The sequence below is a fragment of the Herpailurus yagouaroundi genome, unplaced genomic scaffold (genome assembly GCF_014898765.1).
Source record: "Herpailurus yagouaroundi ecotype Mexico unplaced genomic scaffold, PumYag 142, whole genome shotgun sequence".
Classification (NCBI taxonomy): domain Eukaryota; kingdom Metazoa; phylum Chordata; class Mammalia; order Carnivora; family Felidae; genus Herpailurus; species Herpailurus yagouaroundi.
Window position 1 is genome coordinate 11719649 of NW_024412397.1, and position 21271 is coordinate 11740919.

Genomic DNA, 21271 nt, shown 5'->3' on the forward strand with positions numbered 1-21271 from the left:
CAAGGGGCCGGCCGCCTCTCCCCGAGCGGCTCAGACGCCAGGTCCGGAGCCAGCGGGAGCGCGCGTCCGGAGAGAGGGCGAGAGGGCGAGCGCCCGAGAGAAGACGAGAGGGCGCCGGGCCAGCGCAGGAGGGAGGCGAGGAGGCGAGGGTGGTCGGCGGCGGAGGCCTGCGGTCGGCGCCGGGCGACCCCGGCCCGGGGAGCCACTGAGACTTGGGCACCTCCTGGAGACCCAGTGAGGGCTGTTGGAGAGGAAGCCGCTCCGCCGCCACGCGCGCACACACGCGCGCGCACACTCGCGCACCCCTCCTCCAGCGCCCTCCTGACGGCTCGGTACAGATGGAGTCCTTCGCGGGGAAATCAAGGGGAGCGGGGAAAGTAGGAGGGGCTGCGGCCCATCCATCTCTCCGCCAGGTATTTGCATCTGAGAGCGCGGAAGCTGGAGGAGAGTTTTGAGATTTTTTTTTTTTTTTCCCCGAGCGCTCTCCCCTCCCACCCCCAACCTGTCGTGGAAGCCGTGATCAATTGAGCTCCTGAGGCATGAAGGCAAAGTCATGAAAGTAATCAGAACTTACAGTTTTCTTGCGTGATGGTATTGCCCTTTCAATCTCCTCGGACTGCCCTAGTTCTACTTTCTTTACTTGCAGAAGATGTTCTTCCCCGCTGCGTTCTCTAACGCAGAACTTCTGAGGGGTGCGATTTACGCGCAGGGTGGGGTGGAAGGACCCTCGGGAGCTGGGGAAGGGGATCCGGGCTTGTACGGAGAGCGCGCTTTGTTTTCCTCGGCTCAGGTGCTGGATTTCACCTGACGGCTAGGTGTTCTGTCGTCAGGGTTCGGGAGGTGAACAGATCCTTTCTGAGTGCGTTCATTTTTCCTATTCTGTCGGGGGAACGTGCCCTGCTTCTCTTATCCATCCTTAACGGCGAATGTGGGCGCAAGGCTTGTCCTTGTCAGCACCCTCTGCTTTCCTGTTCATTCAGGCACAGTGGCTCTCCCCCATCCGGTCCATCCTGCCCCTTCAGCTTGCATCTTCGTAGTCTTTAAAACAGTCGTATGCTAATAATTCCACCAGCAATTTTTTTTTTTTTAAACTCCTGTTGAGTTCCAGATGCCTAGCGTTGCTGTTTACTAAACATTGCTTCATTTTTAAAGTTCGAGCTCCCACCCGAAACCTCCCCAAGTCCAGGCCCGCTTGGATGGCCATTTCATAGTTCACTTCCACTCAACTGTCTGTCATCGCCCAAACTCAGGATGTTCAGAACAGACCTATCTGAATACTGGATTGCCCCAGTATCCTCTTCTCTGTCAAGGGCATTATCATTTTCCAGGTACCCAGACATTAAACATGGGCTTCATCTTTGAGGCCTTTGACATGGGTTTTTTTTTTTTTTTTTCTGTATTAAAATCCTTAATTATTCTGGCTAAAACCATACAATCTAGAACTTTACATTTTTCTGATGGCCATACAAGCATGTGCCTTGCTTTGTCTTATGAACGCATTGCTGGGATGGGACCAATTCTTATAATTGTTCTGGACTAAAAGACTCAGGAAAACAAAGGTTTCATATTGATATTCAGTAGGATCAAGATATCGCACAGACTTGGGCCATGATAGATATCTGTTAAATAAAGAAGAGAATGTTGCTATCTCATCCAGCAATTACCACAAGCCTGAGGACACCATGCTATTTGTAACCTGCTCATTGATCTCCTGGGTCTTTCATCTATGAGATGATATGAGGAAATAGGTACTGTGCCATATTTGTTTTAATCAAAGGAAAACGAATTGGAGATCATTTTTTTTTAAGTTTTTTTCCCACAACTTATCTTTTTTTTTTTTTTTTTTTGTGCCTCCCCATAAATATTGATCACAAATTTGGCTTCTATCCTGAACCACATGCTTCCATGTAATCTGCCTTCTTAAAAAAAAAAAAAAAATCTCTTAAACTAGGGCACCTGGGTGGTTCAGTCTGTTAAATGTCCAACTTGGGCTTTGGTTACTGAGTTTGAGCCCTGGCTTTGGGCTCTCTGCTGTCAGCATGGAACCCGCTTTGAATCCTCTGTCTCCCTCTCTCCCTGTGCGTCCCTTGCTCGTTCCTGTGTTCTCTCTCTCTCTCTCTCTCTCTCTCTCTCTCTCTCTCTCAAATAAATAACAAAACAAAACAATCCTGAAGCCATAACTTTTACAGGGATTGTAGAAGGGGTGAGATGAGCTCAGTTAAACAGAATACCAGTTCTGGTCCTTAGAGTCACAAGCCATTCATCCTAGGAAGGTCTAAGTGCCTCTCTACCTCGGGGACAAGATAAAGAATCGTGGACACCCCTTTTCCTAGGACATCTGGGATGACCTCTCTGCAGAGGTGGCACTTAAGCTCGAGGTGATGATACGAATGAGTCGCGCTTGTGAAGATCTGAAGGAAAAAGAACCTGGGCAGAATAAAGTCAAATATCTACAGAAGGAAAGCTTTGGGCGTGTTTGAGAAACCTGAAGTATTGTAGGAAGGGGAAAGTCTAGATGGATCAAGTGGGGAGGGGAGGGGGGGAGGGGTTGCTGGGGCAGGGACACATTCCCAGGTCCCTCTAGGTCCCTGAAAGGTGTTCGTTATTTTATTCTCAGGAAGAAGCCCAACATTTGTTCGGAATGGCCAATAAGACAAGAACTCCGCAGGTTTAGGCTGTGGTCAAGTCCAGGGACAAGACCTGTTTTATTAGATTCTTTTACTCTCCCCTCCTCTTCCTAAAACACTAGTTGGTTGGAAAACCTAGTTTCCTGAGAAACACAAATAAAAATTTACTGTACTAGATAAACCCTAAGGTGCCTGGCAAATGTTTAAGATTCCATGAAATACAAATGTAAGTCATAACTGCATATGCTTACTTAAGAAACTTCATAATGTTTCCATGTAATTTTCAAATTTATGTTTTCATATTTCTATTCTTATATATAATAACCTTTCTCAAATCCCTTCAGTGCAAGGTTTTATTTATTCAGTGTCATATAATATGGTATACACAAATTTGATTAATGTTCCCTTCTCTGTTGAAAAAAGCAACCCTCCTTTTAATTTATTTATTTTTTTACTCTTGATGAAATCAATAAAATCAGCTGTACCAGAGCTATATTTTGGAAAAGGAGAAGTCAGAAAAGGTAGGCGAACTGTGTCATGTCTTGTGTCACCATGGAAGGTACTTCCCTACATATTTTATCTCTCAAAGCAGATTTGGTACAAGTAAGAAGGTTCTGATGAGATTGCTGATTAGGTTATATTCATTCTATCCTGAACTTACTCTAAAACCAAATGAGGCTCAAGGATCTTGCAGCTAAGAGCTGAAGACAGCTAACCATTGAGAATTGAGTAGCTGTAGAAATTCAGGGTGTTCTGGTAGGAAAACATAGATGTGACAGGAAGAAAGAAGCACCTAAATCAGGCAAACTGTCAAGAAGGGGAGGAATTTATAGTTTCTTCAACATAAGCCAGTGGCTAATAAATATATTTTTTTCATTATGTAATGCTTAGCATTTTCCAGAGGGTGTCTATGTTCTTCAATTTATTTTATGTAATTAAGCATGCTTCCATCTTCTAGAAAATGAAGGTTTTAGGAGGAGAGATTCTAGCTCAATATACTCATTTGCCAATTAGGTAAGCATTAATTGAACCCCTGCTGAAGGATGGACTACAAAGATGAATTTCAGATGTAGTTCCTACCCTTAGGAACCTTCCAACCTATGGTGAAAATCAGGCAGGGGGTACATCTCCATATACCATGATAAACGTTGTGATGAAGCATGCATAAATGTCAAGCGTGGGAGCACATAAAAGGGGCCATATGACAGAAAGTCTTGAATGCGAAAATAATTTGGAGTGTGCCATGAGGACAATAAGGTATCACTAAGAGTTTTATGAGGGAGAGTCATTACCATAATTCCAGTAGAAGAAGGAACACTCCGGCAGCCTTGGAAGACATTATTGGACTAGAGGTTAGGAAATGTTTAGGAAATTATTCCAGAAATCCAGGTAAGAAACATCTGGGCCTGGACTCTACTTGTGACACTAATGTTTGAATATCTCTTGGATTTGAAATCAAAAAATCTGTATCTAAATCTATCTATATCTATCATCTATCTATAGATATATAGTTATCAATAAGGGAGCATAAATGAACACTAAAAGATGATAGACATGTGCCTACAAGTAGCATCATGGAATCGCCCCCAATCACCTCCCACTGGTGACAGTATCCCTCGCAGAACACTGGGCTGGCAGAATCCAAAGTCTGAGGTAATACAACTTTGCTGCTTAGGATATTCTCAAGGGCTCCTTTTTCATCATCCAGAAAGTCAGACTGTTCAAAAATGAATACTTGCAGGGTGTGGTACTCAGTTGAAGGGCCCTGAAGATATTCGCAGACAGGAGAGATACGAAGTCAGCACAGAATTATTTAGAAAATACAAAGATGTCTATTGGGGCCAAAGGAAGTCATCCCTTAGAAGTTTCTCCATGTGGAGAGGAGGGCAACAGGATTTTCAGGAGCCTCAAATCTTAAGAATGCAGGATGCTCGGGGCGCCTGGGTGGCTCAGTCGGTTGAGCGTCTGACTTCAGCTCAGGTCATGATCTCATGGTTCGTGGGTTCGAGCCCCGTGTCGGGTTCTGTGCTGACAGCTCAGGGCCTGGAGTCTGCTTCAGATTCTGTGTCTCCCTCTCTCTCTCTGCCCCTCCCCTGTTCGAGCTTTGTCTCTCTCTCTCAACACTAAATAAACATTAAAAATTTGAAAAAAAAAAAAAAAAAAGAAAGAAAAAGAATGCAGGATGCTCAATGGTCCGTGGTCTGGGAGGAAGCAAGTGAAAATCTACATGGAAAATTTCCCTGAGACTCTCGGTTTGTGCCGCCAAAGGTTCCGTGTTGGCTGTGACATTGCAGGTGGCTCACTCCTCCCGCAAACCATTTAGAAAACAAAAACAAAACACCCACAGAGAGAAAATGGGAACAAAAGGACGTAGCGGGAATGGCATACAAAAGTGATGAATTCATGTTTCCCCAGATCTAAACCAAGGAGGTGGTCCTGACTATCCATCCAGTTTCCTCCAGATATTCAGGGCTTCCCATCGAGGCTTGAGAATAGCTGAGCTGTTGTCGGCCATTGGGTGTGATTTGAAAGTAGAAGCAGAATTTTCTCCCGCTACACGTCAAATTTCTCAACATTTTCTTTCTGAAGAACAAACTCCAGCAGATAAACATCTGATTTGGATTTGATATTAATTGCCAAAGCAAGGGAACACCTACTTCTTTAAACGGCATGTACTAATGCGGTTGTGTCTCAGGGTTGAAAATAGTTGGAACACAAATGACTTTTTTGAAAAGCAGCTCAAATCAAAATTGTCAGAAATAATACGGCGAGGCCTGCGCTGTCTGTTGAATCACAGTGGTTCCATAAAAGCCTTCGAAAACCTTCAGAGAGAAAAGCAACAATGCAAATTTCTGCTAAACAGTGCACTCTCTGTGACAAGCAATAGACTCTCTGACAAATGTGGATTTTCTCAATAAACTCATTTCAAATATATTTCTTGAGTATGAACTGCGCTCCAGGTTTAATGCCCCACACCGCAAAACCAGAAGGGAAAGAAAGGCCAAGACCCCACAGTTGTATTCCCGGCACATAGATATAAAAGAAGGGAGAGATGAGGCTAAACTCAGGAAGGGCACAGTGCACACACAGTGAGTTACCAGATTTGAAAGGCAGAGATAATAGTTTCTACTGGAGCGTTAACTGAAGAGTCTGACTTGACTTCGGCTCAGGTCATGATCTCGTGACTGTGAGATCTAGCCCCGCCATGGGGCTCCCTGCTGGGCATCGAGCCTCCTTAAGCTTCTCTTTCTCTCTCTCTCTCTCTACTCCTCCCCCATCTCCCTCTCTAAATACATACATACATATGTATATACATAATAATTAAAAAGAAAAAAGTATGGCATTTCCCTTGGGTCTAGGACGTGACTAGAGCCAGTAGGAGTCAACAGCAAATCAGGAGATTATTCACAGAACTGGAAACCATCTCCAAGGAGCAAAGGGATTTTTTTTTTTCAGATAAAATTAGATTCTACGTAATCCTCTTCTCACCAAGACAGAAAGAGGGCTCCCTAAGCATGCATTCAGCTGTTCCACTTGTATTTGGGACACTATTCCTCCACCCATGCCCACTGAGCTCAACACTGACCTGGTTGTTCCCTGCGTGGAGATCCAGAGAACGGGTGTGTCCTGGGTTCTGCAGATTTTACAGCTGGCGCCACTCAATTATACTTAGTGCTCTCCTAACACACATAAACTGTGCATGTAGGAAAGACCCTACCTCCAGCGGCTGCATGGAGCTACGTGACTTTGAGGCCACACTCATGTTCAGAAGGAAAATCAGAAAATAGGAGGGAAAACTATATACCTCAGTGAGAAAGCTTAGATGCAATGAGCCAGTTTCTTCGAAGGTGAGTTTTTTAAGAAGTCAAGCATGCTTAATAAAGTCGTGAAGAACCACCGCCCTAGAAGATACTTCGGGTTAAGGAGAGCAGTAGTCTTTATGAACTTGAACTACACGCACAAAGGCAAAATCTGAAGGAGTCATTATCTTTGTGAACTACGAATGGTTTCCCTTTCCACTTTGAGGGCTGAATGATTAAAAATGAATAGAACAAGCGTCTCTGTTTTATTTCATTCCCCATCTAACAAAATCGTCACTCTAAAGTCCAAATTAAAGGAGGTCCCCCGACTGCAAATGATTAAATAAAGAACAAACCCAATTCAGACTGATGCAGTTACATTAGGACCAATAGGAGCAGACATACTTCATGGGCAAAATAAGGCACGATATTTCCCAATGCCTCCGCATGTTCGTGTGAGAACAGTTGTGGTTGAAATGAGTTCTCATTATGCCATGTTTGTTAGCTAGGGATTTTTACTTTTAATGTTGACAGACAAAAAAAAAAAAATGTTATAGTAAGTAATTTAAAGACTTCCTTGCAAATATATCTGTGGATACAGATGCTGGTCTGAAAGGGTTAATGGGTCTTGGCAAGCCACTAAATTACCACCAGTCACTGAGGATAATTGGAACCAATACCTTATGCATGAAATGACCTACATAAGACACCTTTGAAGACATTTAATCATATTCCCTTACTTTATCAATGATGAAACTGAAATTCAGAGAGGGAACGAGATTGGTTCATACTCTTAGGATAAATTTCAAGTATGGAAGTAAGAATCAAAACCCGGTAATGAAAGCATGCTGATTGGTCTATCCCGCAATACCCAAAGCAGGATTCTTAAAGATCTTAGATCCTGGTACTTAATTATTTGATATTTTGCATTTCAACTACCAAGAAAGATTTTTGTTTACATTTCATAGTGTGTCTGAGCAATGGAAAAATAATTTGGTTGTAGCCTTTCTCATTTTTAATATGATATTTTTTACAGCTCAGACTGTAGTGACTATATAATTACAAAAATTGAATGTATATTATAAATAATTCTGAAAACATGGATTTCCATCACACCTTAAAATTTTATTTAAATACAAATATACATCATAATTTTCATTCTTATGAGAATAAGAATTGAATGAGTCATTTGCTTCAGGGCAAAATGCCTATATGGTGGAGAACTAAAAAGGCAAAGGACTAGCTCATGGCAAGAAAGCCATTTGCTGTTAGAATCCATATTTATTGATAATTCAATTCCATTATCATATGAAATGTCAAGTAGTTTCCACCCAAAAGTTAACAAATTTTAAAAAAAAGCAAGTTTATTTAAATCATAGTTAGGAATAGAAATAGCTCCATGACTTTTTAGAAAATTATTAGAGTCCTTTAAACATTCCAATTTTCCCCAATAGATTAAGACAAAATAAATATTTCTAAATTTCTGGAAAAACAGCTCCTTAACTGCTCTTGAAAATTTGCTTAGATTGTGTCTCCTGTTTGTGTGAATACCAGAAAAGAGCAAGGCCAATAGTGTTTCAGATGTTTTAGTTTGTGTAACCAAGGTGTACCAACTGAGGGTTCCTCAGATTTACACGGAGCCCATCTTCCACATGACTTTGGCCCACAGAGTTTTTTGTTTTCATTTTTTACGTAAGTATCTTCCAGTGTTTGTTATTGGAAGATCATGCATCCAGGTCCCTATTTCTGACTTCTCTTTTATATGCCACAATTCTGACCAAGCTGGGCTGCAATTTCATATTGTAAAGTATGATTGAACTTGAGCATTTTCTGTTTCCTCGAGATGGGACATGTACACTCCTGTTTACCACAGTCATCTTAGTCCGTAATTTAACTGGTAGCAGTTTATGGGTGTACAAATAATGATCCCTAGTGTCAAGGGTACAATGTCTCAGTCTGCTCAAGCTGTTATAAGAAAATTCCACACACTATGTAGCTTAGACAGCAAACACAAATCTCTCACAATTCGAGGAGCCACAACTCTGAAGTCAAGGTATCAGCATGGTCAGGTTCGGGTGAGAGCTCTCTTCCTGGCTTAGAGACAGCCACCTTCTGGTGGTGTCCTCATGTAGCCAAGGGTGAGATATGCCCTCTTCATCCCCTTACATGGAAATCAATCCCATGGTGAGGGCTCCACCCCAGTGATCTCATCCAAATCCAATTATGTCCCAAAGACTCCAGCTCCAAACTCACCATCACATTGGGGATTAGGGCCTCAACATATGAATTTGGGGGGTAGGGGGCGGGGAACACAAACATTCAGTCCATAGCATAGCATGTGAGTAGGCAGACTTAAAAGTCTAAGAATTTTTATAAAGTGTGTCTTATTTTACAAAATGAAAAAGTTAAAAAAAAAGAAGTCTTCAGACATTTTTTTTTTCATTTAATCACTAGACATAATGAGATTTTATCATTCTTGTGATAGAAGTAACCTGTAGGATATATTGGAAGTGAGTTAAAACCTCAGTATTAGTCTTTCTGCCCTGTTACATTACCTGGAAAATCTTAGTACCACCCACTGGGACATATCTACCTTATTATATGTAAGTTTGCAAAAGACTTCTGATCTATTTTTTTCCCTTATTTTATTTATGCTATCAATGTTTTCTAGTCTTGGTACTCCTATTGATTTAAATGGGACCTTAGCATCCACATAAAAGTATCAGAAGCGAGAAAAGTAAAACACGATTTATCTCATTTCATGAAGACTAGTTCTGAAATACTCCCAAGTAATTTTAGTTTCCCCTATCCTAATGGGATTATGAGATGTTAACTAAAGCCCAGTTTATAAAGATTCCTTTTTTTGGAAAATATAGTCATGTCAATCATGCCCCTCATATTCTTCCATATTTGTAATATATGGTCTTTATATTCCTAAATTCCACTCCTTACGTTGACTTTCTTTTGTTATTTTTTACTTTGAGTTTAAAAACAGGATCACTTGAGGGGCACCTGGGTGGCTCAGTCAGGTGAGCATCTGACTTCAGCTCAGGTCATGATCTCATGGTTCATGGGTTCGAGCCCCGCGTCGGGCTCTGTGCTGACAGCTCAGAGCCTGGAGCCTGCTTCGATTCTGTTCCTCTGTCTCTTTCTCTCAAAAATAAGTAAACATTAAAGCTTTTTTAAAAATAGGATGACTTGATAATCAGTAATAAGAATCATACAAGATATGGATACAACATTGTATTTTATATTTTTAATAGTGCCTATGTAACTAGAATTGGATATATAATCATGCATTTAAACTACAAGGAATATTTTTAAAACTTTTGAGGCATTTACATTTTCATTTTGGAATAAAATAAATTATACCCATTTTAACTAATATGTTTAAAGGGCATTTTAAACATTTATTACATATATCATGTATGAATATACTATGTTGGTAAAAGCATATGAGTATCAAAGGACCCATTATATTGTTTTATTTTATCTTATTAAAAAAAAGTTTTGTTAATGTTTATTTATGATTGAAGGAGAGAGAGAGAGAGAGAGAGAGAGAGAGAGAGAGCAGAGGAGGGGTGAAGAGGGAGGGAGACATAGAATCCGAAGCAGGCTCCAGGCTCTGAGCTGCCAGCACAGAGCCCGACGTGGGGCTCTTAACTCACAAACCGCGAGATCATGACCTGAGCTGAAGTCGACTGAGCCACTCGGGTGCCCCACCATCACATTATTTTTTTTTAAAAAACTTGAATTCATTCACACTTGCTCAGAATTATTTATATATCTTTGTTATAAATACAACATGGATCATAATCATTAAAATCTATACAAACCTATTATTCTCTTGATATTCTCTTGATATCTCTAAGTCTAGATATTCTCTATTTTTTTTTCAAAACTATAAGAAGGGTTCCGAAACATACACAAGGTCAATAAAAGTATAGATATTGCAATTGGCTTTTGTTTGTTTGCTTTGCTTTTTTGTTTTAAGAAACAGAAGGCTGCAGGAGTTACACACACATCAGCTGTATCGTATCTCATTTATAGGAAAGGATGCCATGGTTGGAGTGAACAAAATTGTTTATGAAAAATATCTTGCCAACAAAAAAGCAGGTTACTGATACTATATAAATTATGTAAATTTAATGCCCAATGGATGATCATTGGAGTCAGATGAACACATCAAATTCAAAAGAAAGAATAATCACTGTGAAATACTCATTTTGGCCAAAAAAAAAAAAAAAAAAAAAAAGTAAGAGCCTAACATTCTCTCTCTAAACTTTCTGGACTTAGTATAAAAAAGTTAGAAAGCTCAGAAGTAACAGAACAGATGTGAAAGAAGGGAAAGCATAAATTCCTTCACGCTTCTGATTAACCAAGCTTAAGATTGAGGTATTGAGACTAAAAGCAAGGAGGGGGAAAATGTAACTTTTCTTCACTTCTTTAAGTCCATTAAGCACTAATTGGGAAAGATTTTTTTTTTTTTTCCTGGCAGTTTCATCAGGAAAAAAAAGAAAAGTTTCTTCGTGTCCATTCTGACCGAAGGCACAAAAGGGCTCAACCGTGTGGGGAAACATGTATTCCTTTCAGTGGAGAGCTTTTATTTTACCGCCATCAACAGGATCTCAGTCCCCTTTTGAAACCTATTGTCCTTAGCTAAGACCCTTGTGAAAGGCAACAGATGTTGCAAAGATTATACTAGCCTGTCCACTATCCTGTTTCATTTTTAAAGGAAGAAAGAAAAGTGAGAGAAAGAGAGAGAGAGAGAATGAAACAGAGAAAAGAGACCAAGACTTGCTTTCCATCACTGGACCATTTCACACTTGAGCCAATCTGTTTGCACATGCTCTGCTGGCCTGGCAGAAAGGACTGAGCCTTTTACATTCAGCCTGAGGTCAATCTTAATGTGGTATTCAGTGGTCCTCACGCCTTTCCCTTGAAGTGGCCGCCTCTGATTGCCAGGACAAATTGAGGTGATTCAAGCCACCAGCAGGGCATAAGTATAACTCCTATTCATTCAGAAGGGAGGAAAGAGCTCAGAACAGACCAACTGGGGTGGCCCACAATAAACCGTAGGATTAGATTTGATACACTGGATATTAAGACATGGCCAGATTGAGAGGGAGGCCATAATGACATAAGAATCTACAAGATAGTTATATGAATGACCATAAGAGAAAACAGTACCTGGGCGTTTATGAAGTTACAAGTAATTATCAAGCGCCTTACATTTCTGTGTCTTCGTGACATCTGTGGAATTCTCACTGTCACTTCGACAACAAACTCGTTATGTACACAGGACATATGCACAGGGCTAAAGACATTTATCAAGAAAAAAAAAATCCATTAGGCAGGAAGCGATCTTAAGCAAAGTAATGGTTAGGCAAAGTTGGATGGATTGTCTCCCAATTTAAGCATAAGAGTATATAAGCAATTTAAACCTAATAAATCTATTCTAAAAACAAAGAGTAAAGGAAAGTATTGTTTTAACAGAAATTAATTACATGAAAATGAGCATAAATTGATTTAAATGGCACTCTCATTTTAAATCAGGGCTTTTGAAATGGTTGGGGGGAAGAAAGAAATTTTAGGAGGACATGTTTCAAAGATCTCATATTTACTTTTTTTTTTTAGTTTCAGTTTTTTAATTTACATCCAAATCGTATTTACTTTTAATATAAAATGTTCCTGATCCATTCATTGAGATAAAAACATTAGGCAAATATTATCTAAGTATAAGTGATTCTTTTTTTTTTTTTTTAATTTGGTGGAATTATATTCCTTAAATTCGTATTGTCAATTCCACACTTTTCAGTTTTCACATATATTAGTGAGTCAGAGTCCAGGGCGATTATTCCATGAGCCCAATTCAATCCCAGATCTCCCATCCATAGATAGTGGTGAAATTTTTATATGTTAGAACTTTGGCTTCAGAATATTTTTCTTCTTATCCCGACGAGGATGGGTAATATTGCTAAGTTCTATTCAAAGAATTCAGTAGAGAATCTTGCATAGCTTATGCACTCAGTACATGAAGCATGTTTAAATATTAATTTATACTACATTAGTATATAATGCCATCACACACAAAAAAAAACAGATGCACATATGTGGAAGACATTGCACATTTTTTCCAACTATCATTAAGCATATAGCATATTTTTCAACCAAGGTAGTTACCTCTTAAATTATGAAGGGCAACTTATTCTGTCAGTGAGAAGTCATCGGCCTTTACTTTACCAAAGTGAATGCTGACCTTCAAGTGAATTTCATGGTCATTTAGATAGGGATTGACTATTATTTCTGAAGGATGATCAAAATGCTGAGTAGTCTTTCATATCGAGCTCTTTCTTCCATGCGGCCTCTATACTTTGTTTCTGTGTGTAGCTCTTTTCATGACTGGCAATTTCTCTATTCTTCTCTATTCCTGTCCTAATAGATCTTAAAATTATCCTGTGCCAAGAAATGATGTCCCCAAAGTCTAGAATTCACATGGACGTTGGAATTGAGTCACAAGTTCTTTTGATGTGTGTTAGGTGGAAACAGAAGTATTTCCTCAAGATATACACGCTATTAATAATGAGGACGGGGAATGATATCTCTATTTGGGAAGTTAATTACCCTGCTGATACTGGTGCTAATAGCTCCGTACCAAATATAAATTCAGTGTATTGATCTGTTAGAGTTGAGTCCAGAGGGTGTCTGGTAACACAATGAAATTTACAGTGAAATTAGCAGCAAGGAAGTTAGTTCATGACTATAAATTGTCATGGAAAATAAACAAAGACATTCGGCATTGGGGAAATGGAGACAATGATATATTTTGAGAAAAATTACTTTGTCAATGCACCTCTCAAATCACTGGGGGCGATATAAAATATAAATAGAACATTAAAAAAAAAAGACACAGGTGACCTGTAGCTAATAAAACAAGACAGAATAATGTATTAAACATTCATAAGTAGTTTTTTTTTTTAGAATAATGTTCAAGAATTAGCAACATTTTTAACCTGTATACCAGGCAACCGAAGGCGAATGAGAGAAAATGATCCTAAAGATAATTAGAGATTCATGTGAGGAAGGCTGGCATCTGCAGTTACAGTACATGAGCTAGGATAGAATTACACCCGCTATCAATCTTCATGCTTGAGGGCAGAAACTGCTCACCAGATGGGTCAGGAAGATATGCCCCCCCATGGTATAATATTGCGAAATTAAGTATATGATGGGAGGTTTATTCCTCTTAGTGAAACATCTGGCATTGGCCACCAGATGAGATGCACCCTCTGCCTGCTTAGAATGGTAACTCATATTTTTTCTCACAAAAGGATTGCATATGGCAATTGAAGTCACGTGATCTTTACTTTTATGTCACAACCGATTCTCAACTCCTAAAGACTTCTGAATTTCCACTGAAGACCCAAAGGAACAAATCGTGGATTATTTTGGAGATGGTTCCCAATTCCCACTGACTTTTTATTACTTTACTGCATAAATACTAATAATACAAGGAAAGGATGAAAGATATCCACCCTGCCCGTGAGGCTAAGACTGGCAACTCCCCATGCTGATCTTTCTCCTCTAGTAAGCTTTTGAATAGGGTACATTTTTCAGTCTGCCTTGAATTGCACAAGGTCAGGAGCCCAAAGGTCTCCTCAACGGAATGTGAGTAGAACTGATTTGTGTAACATCCACTTCTCTTGCGTATGAGGGAATCCCTGCCTCTACTCTTCTGTTCTTCCCCTTCCCATTGTCTGAAAGGATTGTGTCCAGAGTGGCCTTGGAGGCTGTGGTAAATATGGCAGAGCCATTGTGGGCCCAGGACACTGGCTCATTTTGTTGCTCAGAACCTGCTCATCTTCCCTAAACATGAAAGACAAATAACTTTCTATCTTTTTGATCCATGGCTTTGGGTGTTCTCCATTATCATCTTACCTATCTACCTTAATGCATCAACAATTTTCATTTTCACAGGCTCTGTTTTTCTGTCATAGGAATTCAAAATCTCTAAACAACTGTAAGTACAGTACAAATACAATTATTTACTTGTTAAATGTGATATTTTGAAAAATGCATTAAATATATGTAACATATTAAATTTAAATATATCCTCCCCAATTAGTTTCTAGCATTTCCCTTTTAAATTGCTTCCTCTTCTTTTGCTACTACTAGACTGAGGTGCTCTTAATCTGATCACAAACTATCTAAGATTGGGCATATATTGAAAGTCAATAAGTTTGGAAGACGACTTGTTTCAGAGGAATTACAGTATCTACATTAGAAGCCAAGAAGATGTGTATGCAACTGATTTCTTGGCTGTGATCTCCATGATTTCCATTGTCAGAGTCACTTATACTGGAATTTTTCTCTTTAGGTTTCACCTTCATAATGTATTTTATACCATCATTGATATGGTATCCGAGAGCAACCTTGAACATGGAGTTGATTTTAAGCCATAACAATTTGCTGTTGAGTTTTAAATTGCTTTTCTATACTGATGCACCCACATGTTTATATTTTCATTTTAATTAATTCCATTTTCAGAAATTTAAAATGTACTCTTTAATTCCACATGATTTATAGCAGCTGTCTCCATCTGTAAAGTATGCTCAGAGGAATCTTACTCAGCAAATGAAGTCTGTATCCAGACATCTCACTTTACATACCATGGGGACGTCAGCATGACTGTTCTCAGAGATAAACCTGAACTAAGGATAATCAGGAGAGAAAGGGAAATCCAGTGTAGAAATGACACAGTAGGAGGTAGCAACTCTGAATACATATATATAATATATATAACCTACATTATATATATTGCATATATATTCGTGTTTATATACATTTATATATAACATAATATGTGAGTATGTTACATATATGTAATATATGTTATGCATAGAGACAAAAATATATACATACATTGCTATAATTAAATAAGCTAGTAAAATAAATAAAATTAAGTATATAACGCATATTAGTATTATGTTATACATATTATATTATTTTTAAGATACGATTTTTCTCTCTCCTAAAACTTTCTGTAAGACCCTGGGATACTAAAAAAAATAGACCCTATTATTTCTTCCGCTCTCCTCAGAATCACGTGGGCCTCCTATAGGGGCCTTCATTGCACAGTTGCACAAGTCCGTAAGAATTTTAGAAAGGGTAAGGTGACTTTTTTTCTTTAAAGACTGTCATTAGGGGCGCCTGGGTGGCGCAGTCGGTTAAGCGTCCGACTTCAGCCAGGTCAGGATCTCGCGGTCCGGGAGTTCGAGCCCCACATCGGGCTCTGGGCTGATGGCTCGGAGCCTGGAGCCTGTTTCCGATTCTGTGTCTCCCTCTCTCTCTGCTCCTCCCCCGTTCATGCTCTGTCTCTCTCTGTCCCAAAAATAAATAAACGTTGAAAAAAAATTAAAAAAAAATAAAGACTGTCATTAAAATACCAAATGAACTCAAGAGGCTCCTGGATGGTGCAGTCAGTTAACCATCCGACTCTTAATTTTGGCTTGGGTCATGATCTTGCCATTGGTGGGATTGAGTTTCTCATTGGGCTCAGTGCTGACAGCATGGAGCCTGCTTGGGATTCTCTTTCTCTCTCTCTCTCTCTCTGCCCCTCGCCCATTCACTCTTTCTTTTCTTCAAAATAAATAAGTAAACATTTTGAAAAAACAAGAAAAAAGTCACATGATTCAAGAAAATTCAAGTAGTACAAAAATTATAAATAAAAAGTAAATGTTTCACCTTCCTTTGGAATCCCATTGCCTCTCTCTAAAGAAAGCCACTTTTAAATCTTTGGCAATTTTGTATAGACCTAAACTTGATTTTTTCTCCCTGGAGAATAGATGTGCTCGGATAAGACACAGCAGATAGGGAATAACTTACGTTATTCCCTTAGGTCACCAGGTTGGGAGGTCATCATAATGGATAAATTTTGCTTGTCCTATGGAATGCCAAGTGCAGAAGCCACAAGGGAGCTGTCCCAGGAAGTTTTGAGTGAGGTTCATGTTTGGATGAGAGAGAAAAAGCTGTATCTTTCGGTACTGGTTCATTATAGATTCACAAAAGAATCCTAAGAAAAATCTCAACTTCAGTCTCAAGATTGATTTGAGTTGAGTAGGGTGGCCATATACCATTGTTTTCTTAGAACAGTCCTCTTTGAAAACTGTTTTCTTTTTTTATCCTATTCTCAAATTTGGTGAGTGTTCCATTTCACCCTCAAATGTGACCTGCCGTCGAACTCTACATTGCACGCTTACCCTGGCTTTAAGACGGTACTGGGTCCGAGGTGCCGCTATGTAGTTTATCTAATCCTGACTTTCAATCTACCAACGGTGACGATGATTACACTTCGATTCAAAAAAAGTTGTGCTCAATGAGATATTGGCAGCCTTAAAGGAATACATTTCTATCTATCTCCAAAGAAGCTTCATAGGGAGGCAGCCTCAAATTCATTATGGTTCAAGGACTGGCTCTAAGTGTAGGTGGCTTACAAAGCTGATTTATCAACATAGCAGAAGCAGGGGTGATCTCAGATTCTCCAGGCTCAAAAGGAATGATGTACACCAGTTTATCAATTTATAATGAGCCGTCTAATTGGAGAGGCAACCAGACAGTCTACCTGCCGGCATACCGCACAGGAAGCCACATTATTATCAGCCTGCTACTTGGTGAGCATGAAGTCAGATTGAAGACTGTTAATATGTGATTTAAAAGTGTAAAGGCGTCTGGCTAAAATAGACTCACGCGTATCTACCCCAATAGCTTCGTATTTACCACTGTGCTTCCATTTCCGACTAGCCTCTTTTTTCTTATTAACACTTGACTTCTCTAGTTACAGCCATCAGTTATGCGTTGTTTTCCCCAAGCCCTGTCTCATCTGGGTGCTCTTGTCCCCTCTTTCAAATGGCTTCACAGGCACCCGGGTGGCTCAGCTGGTTACGCACCTGACTCTGAATTTCATCTCAGGTCATGATCTCACGGTTCATGAGTTCGAGCCCCACGTTGGTCTCTGTGCTGACAGTGTGTGGAGCCGGCTTGTTATTCTCGCTCCCTCTCTCTCTCTGCCCCTCCCTGCTTGCTCTCTCTATGTCTCTCCAAGGAAATAAAAGTAAATTAAAAAAAAAAAATAAATGCATGAAATGGCTTCGCTGATGTCTAATTCAACTAATTGAATCCACCGAGTGCTGGGGAAGGGGTCTCTCCAGTTCTGAAGTCCTTCCTTCCCCACTACCCCCACTCAGAACAGTGCCAGAAGCTTGAGCAAGAACATTTCCCTGAGATTGTGAGATGAAGAGATGGTAGGTCACTTCGGATATAAAAGCCAGATCGTTGCAGTCACTTATTTTTATAGGATAGTAAAATTAGGCCATCACATAAAAACAAGTCTTGGTGTCTCAGTGAGGGGCCGCCGAAATGCTTCCGAGGAACAAGAGTAAAAAAGGAAAATGTTAACACTTGGTGACGGACAGACTGTTACCCTCAGAGCGAGTTTCTTAAAGTGGAGTGAGGATGTGCCTGCACATTAGTATCTGCTCCATTGGCGTGAACTTTGTTGTGTTCCTCAGCATAGTGTCATATCCTGTCACATCCCCCCCAACCACCACGTTAAGGAGTGTGAACTGTTGCGTTTTATTGGCAGATGATGTACACAAAACATATTTTCGAGGGTAGCATTCATTCAAGAACTTTGTTTTATATTTGCTCATCAAGTCCACCAATGACGCTGATGCCCCCGTGATTCAATGACCTCTTCTGTAAATCCTAATAGAACCCCCTTTATATTTTGAGTGACTTTTTAAGCCAGCCATGACTGGCCATGAAAACAAGTTAGTATTGACTTGGGGGGGGGTGGTATTTGCTTTCAGTGCTGATGGTACCTCTATTGAGGGGAAAGCTTCTTTGGGGGATACTCAGAGTGTTCCAAACCAAATTCATTGTCCTCTTTCTAAACATTCAGTCCTCCAGAGTGATAATTGTCTCCTTCACTTATTAATATCATCCATATGAGGGGGCGTGGGGTCATCTCCTCATCTTTCACTTTCCTTGCCCCCTACACCCACAGTTAGGATATGTCCTTTTCCCTGCCATCTGCCTTCCTCCCTCCCACTCTTGCTTCAGTGCCTAACTTCAGTCCTGCTGTGTTAACTCACCTCTGGGTTAGGTGTGGTTTTGTTTATTTGTTTGTTTGTTTTTTAAATTTATTCTGAGAGAGAGAGAGAGAGAGAGTAAACGTAAGGAAGGAGGGACAGAGAGAGAGAGAGAGAGAGAGAGAGAGAATCCCAGGCAGGATCCATGCTGGCAGTGCAAAGCCAAATGCGGGGCTTGAACTCACAGAACCATGAGATTATGACCTGAGCTGAAACCAACAGTCGGCTTCACCCACTGGGCCACCCAGGTGATCCCACTGCTGGATTATGGAGGCAACCCCTCATCGTCTCCCTGCCCCTTTTCTCTCCATTTGCTCTCCTTTTTATCCCTTACACTGCCGCCAGTCAACTTCTCCAAACTAATTTCAATGATGCCAGCACCTTCTCCCCAAAACATGCAAGATCTCCTTATTGTCCAAGGGGACAGGTTAAAATTCCTAAGTGTGGCATTTAAAACTGCCCGAGATCTGGCCACATCCTGCCTGTGAGCCCCATCTGGGAGCACACTTCAGTGCTCACATCGACTGCTTATTATTCCCTGGACATGGCCACATTTTTATGGCAATTAACTTTGTTCAGACTGTTTGCTCTCCTACTATATCCAAACCTCATTCGACCCTTAAGCCTCTATTCAAATGTTATTTCTGTCCTAAAACTTACCCTGAATGCTGTTGCAAGAATTGTTTCTCCTGCAATTTTATAGCATGTCATTTGTTTTCTCACATATGGCTTTATGGTTTATGTTCACGTGTCTCTCTCTACCCTGCCAATGATAAGTATTACCTTCTTGAGACAGTGACCACGTGGTATCCTTTGAACAGATAGCTTTCACAATGTATGTTTTCAGTAAATGTCAGCTAAGCAGATTATTACAGGGCTTAGAAGGGGACAACTCTGATTTCAGCCTTTTTTGCCCACGTGTTCCTAATCTGTCTATGAACAACGACGACAAAGAATCAGATGACCAGCTAAGCTTGGAAATTAGGAAGCTGGCTAATGAAAGATGTTAAGGAAACCCTGGAGCTCACAGAGGCATCGCCTACCCAACTTGGAAAACTCCAGTAAATAAGGTAAGCTATTCTACACCAGTGAGCCTGACTTCTATGAGGCCCAGTGATTTCTTCCTGAATAAGTGCTTTCTAATGGTCATTTAATATCCTGAAATGAAATTCATAGATGGTAAACCCACCTATACACTTATAATAACTAAAAAAAAAAAAAATCGATATGATGTTCCAACAAAAAATAAATGAGACAGAAAAAGCAATTTATACTAAAATAATGGACATTTCCATACGGAAATGGTTGGGGTGGGGCAAGACTGCTTCACCAGTTCCAGCGTGCCTACAGGGCAAGTGATCGATTTAGATGCATTTCGGAAGGGCAGAGGGATTGTGTTTTGGGGGATCCAGAAAATGTATCCCTGGCTTTTTGTGATGCATTCAGAAGAAACACAGTGCCTAACACTTAGTCTCAAGAACATACAGCCCTTTCTTTGCTGTATTTAAGGGCAGACAGGTACCTGATCAGCCCTTGAATAGAGAGAACGGAGGTTTCCTAGAGTTAAGATCATCAGAAAATTTGGGAAGAATACATACCGTCCAAACACCGCCACTCGCTCGCCTTAAAGAATATGCTGTTACTTGTTTATTTCTACAGGTCTATAGTCTTGTGTGAAAGCAGCCTGCAGATAATCCTCTGAGAATTACAAAATCAAGGGGTGTCTTTTGCACCCCATTTTCTCTCTCCTTGATCTTTCTATTTCCTCTGAATGTTTCTGTTTTCACCAGAATGAATGGCAAGGCAGACCACTGGGGACAAAGTAGCAGGCTAATACTACAGCCTACCGTGGCTTCAAGTTGATGTTTCGGTGGAGGCCCCATGATAGCAGGTAGGAGATATTCAGAGGCCTCTTCCTTCTCTGGAGAGCCCGCTGAGCTGTCCGATATCTGCGATAACTTCTTAATGAGGCTTGAAATATAATGAAACTCTAGGGTCGAAACAACTTTTTAGAGCCGTCCAGTTCATTAGACATCATAGAATTCAACCCTCTCGTTTTACGAGCAGGGAGAATAAGTCCCCGGGATCCCTCAGCTTGGGAGTGTCTGAGCCTGGCCTGGAACCCACCATAGCTGCCGTCAGACCCAGTGCTCTCTTCTCCTCGTAACTCACTGCCTCCCTTCACTGGGGGCGGATTTAGCTGCTCCAGAACGCTGCCGACACACAAAGCCTCTGTAAGCCACCTTTATTTCCTCAAATATTTTTCTTCCCATGGTACCCCTCCAGGCATATTTCTTCTAGTAACCCGTAGAACAAGAATAAATACAAAAACCCACAAATCCTCAACTGAATTGGCCTCCAGAATGTATATCTTGCTTCTCCCTGTATATCTCTATTCTTTACTTTCAATTCACTCTCTAGGCCAAGTGGTTTGACTTCATACAGAGGACAGTGCACTTGTCTCTACTTGAGGCTTGGTGCCTTATTAGCGTGTGATTATTGTTCTTTTAAGTATTTATTTATTTGTCTGTACAACTGGGGTAGTCATATCTGTATATCCCTGAGTTCTTGAAAGGAGCAAATGGTAGTATGATGGCACTTTGTGGACTGTAGGGCATTGGACAAGAGTAAAATATCTACTTTTCCTTACATTCAATTTCATAGTCATAATAAATGCACTTTGGAATCTCTCTCC

General features: G+C 40.4%; 1 protein-coding gene across 1 annotated transcript in view; it reads right to left on the minus strand.

The window, feature by feature from the left end:
- Positions 1–1172, minus strand: part of CDH7 (cadherin 7) — a 123013-nt gene extending 121841 nt beyond the window's left edge. The window contains exon 1 of the mRNA XM_040478607.1: positions 575–1172. The gene's annotated coding sequence lies outside the window, so the exon portion shown is untranslated. The remainder of the gene's footprint in view (positions 1–574) is intronic.
- Positions 1173–21271: the final 20099 nt, after the last annotated feature.